This window comes from Branchiostoma floridae, chromosome 13 (assembly GCF_000003815.2).
Source record: "Branchiostoma floridae strain S238N-H82 chromosome 13, Bfl_VNyyK, whole genome shotgun sequence".
In the NCBI taxonomy this organism is placed as follows: domain Eukaryota; kingdom Metazoa; phylum Chordata; class Leptocardii; order Amphioxiformes; family Branchiostomatidae; genus Branchiostoma; species Branchiostoma floridae.
Window position 1 is genome coordinate 4,135,390 of NC_049991.1, and position 5,139 is coordinate 4,140,528.

The window sequence follows — 5,139 nt, forward strand, 5'->3', positions numbered from 1 at the left end:
TGCACGTCACCTCCGTCTTTGTATGGCTTTCGACAAATAGAACGCTACATGTACCGACCTCGTCTAGCAACGGCACGTTAGGAGCATTTAACCCTCAAGCACCCGACCTTTTTTTGCATTTTGCGACTTGCAGTCGCAAAATGCCTTCTGGCCAGTGTAGTCGCCGTTGTGATGTTGTGATGTTGAGATGAACGGACCTTTTCAATCCATGCCAAACGTTTCTATACCTGTTAAAACAGGTATTTCTTGAACATGTTCGCACTAGCGCAGTGGTAAAGTTTACGCATTCTAAACCAATGCACCCGGTTCGAATCCGGAGATTTTTTTCTTTTTCTTTTTCACATCCATTAAAATACTAAATTTTACATCCATTTGGCCACACCAATTTATTTCTTTGGTTAACGGATTCGCCGCTTCGTTTTTTTGCCGAATAGAAAAAAAAATTAAAAATGCCCCGCAACAGAGCTCACTCAAAAACAGGCAATGTGTAGTGAAATTTGCTGCAGTTCACGCAAATTTTAACAGGTGGCGTCTAGATCTGCTGCAGTTCAGGCACATATGTGAATCTCTCCATGCGCCAATATCAGGTTTAGTTACTCTGTTATATTTATATGACATTCTAATAACTAGAAAAAAACGTTCACACGCAAACATTGGCAAAATGCCAGCTTTTTTAAAAGCGACTAAAATGACCGAGTGGGGTCCAAATGGACCCCAAAATGTTTTGTTCATGAAATCTCAGTACCATTTCTTATCGGCGATCATTGTATATACATTGCTTCGTCAATGTAAGTGGAAGATTTTGAGATGTTAATGTGTTGCTAATTCCAACTCATTATCATAATTTATGCAAAAGTTCAGAAGGACCACGTTTTGCACTAAACCTATTCCGGCCAGATAGGGGAATTTTGAGGCCCTCAGCAACATTTATATCGCATAACTCATGAACGGCTAGAGCTAAAGCTACGAAACTTGGTAATTCATCAAAAAATATTGTTTGCAAAAGTTTTTGGTCAATATTTTGGTCAGTAAGTTAATCATTTTTGGGGGTTGCCATGGCAACCATATTCTAACAGGCATTTTTTTGCCAAAATTTGACAATTTCAATTTAAACTAGGTTTTCTTGGTAAACTACACCTGTTTTCTGACAAAAATTAAATTCGTTTGTCGTGTTGATGACACAGGAATTTCTGTGAGGATTAAGGGTTACATTCTTATTATCGTCTGAAAGTTTAGTAGTCATACTATAAGTGGTTAAGGAGTTAGCCTCCAAAGTTTGTTTGAAAAACTGCAAATTTTTGCTGGGGTCCGTTTGGACCCCAGAGGGACTGATTACAAACTTTCTTTATAATTTCCACATAATTGGACAAATCTTTGCGAAAACTAAGGAAAAGGTATAAGACATATTGACTGACAAAGTCACATAAGGATTTTCTTCAGATCAAAAATGTTTAAATGGCACTTCAAAATGTACGCCTGGGGTCCAAACAGACCCCACTCGGGTGTTTGAGGGTTAATTACAAGCAACATCGTCCTAGTATCACCTTTCACTGTAGATGTGGGGCCACTCCCCACAAGCACGGAACCTCCAATTACGTTCTAAATTGTTCAAAACGTCTAGAATTCTTTCATCTTTGCAAATCTCTGGAATTCCTATCATTGTACTAGTTTTCAATTCAGTAGCAACACTGATTTATCTTGTATCCTTGTACCAAAACTGGGTGTGATCCCATGCTCGGCCATTTTAGTTGTTCTGCTCCTCTGGGCTTTTTACGCAAAACGCCATGTCAGTCGAGTCAGTGTGACCGAAGGGACAAATGGCATAACGTCAGGGCACAGTTTCGTGCACACACACATACATACTTACGACACCAAATGCCTCACTTCTGTCAAAACCTTTTCTACATTGGGTAGCCCACCTCTTGCATCATGATCTTAGCATTTGTTTACCAACATGGTCTATGGAAGCTAAGCAAAAATGTCAAGAACGCAATGAACCAAAATGCAATGTCATAAAGCTCTCTTGGAAGTATGTGTACCCAATGTAGAAAAGTTAGTACCTTATGTTATCTTTATCTTTAACAACACATGTCATCATTGGTCGATTGCAGTACTGTAACTTGTTGTGATTTAGATAGCTGCGATTATCATATGGGCCGCCATGTGTCACTCCTATCATGCGAAGTCGTCTCGCGTTGCTACTTTCATTTTACTTCTGTGAAAACGTAAACATTGTATTTAGGCCATGTGTTTGTTTGTTTGATTGTTCTGATGTGTGTCCATAGTTATTTGAATATTGTAGAGTCGTACATGTAGAATGGGAGAGAAAAACATAGACAGGCCAAAAGGAACAGTGAGAAAAATTCGTGTTTATAACAAATCTTGGGAAAGAAACACTTTTTAAAAGCCAACTCATTCCAACAAAAGATATCATAGACTGAAATATTAAACAGTATATATATAAAATATCGTGTTTTTTACACAAATGCAGTCCCAGAGCAAGCCGCTAGTGGGCCAAAACCTACAACACATTAACATGAGACTGGCACCAAAAATAAAAGAAACAATACCATATTCGGGACAAAAGAAACAAAACAAGACCATACCCATGACAGAATGCAAAAGTGACAAAACCAGACATTATGGTGCAGTACCAACATCATACAACAGGGGGGCCAAAATCGACCTTATCCTTCGGTTTTACAACATCTACCCACATACTAAACATCGCCATAATCCATTGAGAGGTTCTTGAGGTATACTTATATATGATCTAGAAACACAGACATACACACGCCCCGAAACAATAACGCTAGTTCACGTTTATTCGCGGGGGGTAACATATATCTGTTGTTTTAAAAACGCAGGATGTTTAGGGACAGGTGATGGTGATTCCAATATTCTAGAAAATATTGCAGCTTGATATATATAACAATGGATATATGAAACTTAAGTATATGGAATGATTGAAGTTTAATACACTAGTTGATTTACTCGACCCCGCGATAGAGAACTAGTGCTTCCTGCATTTATCAAGAATTCTAAGCCTAAATATTACTATGGCACTTTATGTATAGTAGTACAACCTGACAGAGCCTCATTTGCAGTATTATCATTTTTTTGATAAGGACATCGTATAGAGTCAAATTTTGTAGGGAACACTGACGTGCATATGAAGCCAACTGTTGCCACTGATTCATAAAAACCAAATGAATGTACGATGAATAAAATGCAAGAAAATGATATGATAAAAGGATGTTATCTGATGGCGTCCTGTTGATTAAATTTCCTGAGGAACTAGTGTAGGGTTCAATTTCCTGAAGAAGGCGGTTACAATTTCCTGTCAAACATAGACAACACAGAATGAATTGTAGAAAAACTAGTTTAGTTCAGACCGAACATGCAGAGAGATTTGGACAAATTGACATATGACATTACAACAATGATATCACACAGTTTAGTTCAGTATCATCTTAAAATCATTCGTCTTAAAATCATTCTATTGCACAGTACACCCAGTCCGGCTCTGTCGAGCTCTCCATATAGCATAGGAGGAAGATATTGACATTCGCCAAATATCCCTGAAGAGCTTGCTAACATAGAATGAACATGTTTCTTTGACACATGCGTACGTAAATATGCTAATCTGAAGTGGTTTTCTGACAGGGCAAGGCCTGTTGGCGACAAATAATTGTGGTAATGTTTTTGACGACTTTCCATTGCTGTAACACTGACGTGTGCAGGGTGGGTGGAATTCTTGATCTCTAAAAACAAAATGGCGGCGCTGAAAATGCCAAGTCGTTGTTTTCGGCCCCAGATTGGATGCAAGATAACGTTATTTAAAGGCGAAGTGTTGCCACTGAATTTAAAAAAATGCACAATCATGATAGAGTTTAATCAAAAGAGATTTGTAGTGATCACGCCTAATGGTAATTAGTTTGTGCCCTCTCGCTACATTTTTTCAAATTGGGACATCTTTTTAAAGGTCATCATTTTAAGCGACCAAATCTCAACCTGTTTGCGAGGTGTTGGCGAAGTTTTGGCGACTGTTAGCGAATCATATTTCAAAAACAGTCGCCTCGGAGGCGTCATAGTAAAAGACCGTCGGTGTAGGTTAGACATCCAGGTGATAAGATACACCCCCAAAAAGCAGTTACTTAAGCAACTGGATATGATTTTAGAAACGGTCAGACGTTTCAACCAGCACTGTCACTGTCACTATAGAACGGCCACACTGTAACAGTGCCACTGAGGAAAACTGGTGGATGCTACATGTAGTTGAAACGTCTGACCTAGGGGTGGGTAACCGGTACCGGTACCAAAAATGGTTTTTCTTATTGGACCGGTCCGGAAAAATCGGACCTGAAGAAAATCGGTAGACCGGATGTTGGACCTATTGCGAAATGAACGTGATCAGGCATTTTGGGACTTACTGGTCGAAGAAAATACAGTGGAAGCCAGTTAATTGCACCTCGGATAAACGCACACTTCGGGTAATTGCACGGAATCCCCAAATCCCAAACCGTCTCCCATTCACTCAATTGTTAGTGACTTCGCTTATCTGCACGACAAAAATCACCAACGCCGGATAATTGCACGAAAATTTGTCAAACATCTTCGACAAATTGACTGATAATGCGTGCTAAAATCGTTAGACACGGTACAAATAAGCCCACAACGGCCTTTGTGAAGTCGCTATACTGACAACATTATGAAATTGTTATTGAGATCAAAAGAAGTGATATTGTGGGGTCGGCACCATGAAGAGACGCCCGCCCGCTAAAGGTCGACAAAGCCGGCATTACCATTTGGCAGACAACTTGCTATGACATACTCAATAACAACTGTTCTCTATCTGTTCATTGTCTAATTACGTAATTAGGGTCGCGGGGAAATACTTATGGGGTGGTTTTACGTTCTTGGCAGCCAGTCGGAAACAACACAGCGACTCGGGGCCTATAGACGGACATAACACTCGCCTTCGGCGGTGCAGTGCTTTAGTTTCGTGATCAGGAAGCTACATAGCGTATACAGTAACTTACTTTTAGTTTCGATTTCAAGTGCATTGCAGTACGATGTTTCGTGAAGACATGTATATGACGTCCGGAGAACAAAAAAAAAAGAGGTAGTACAACGCAC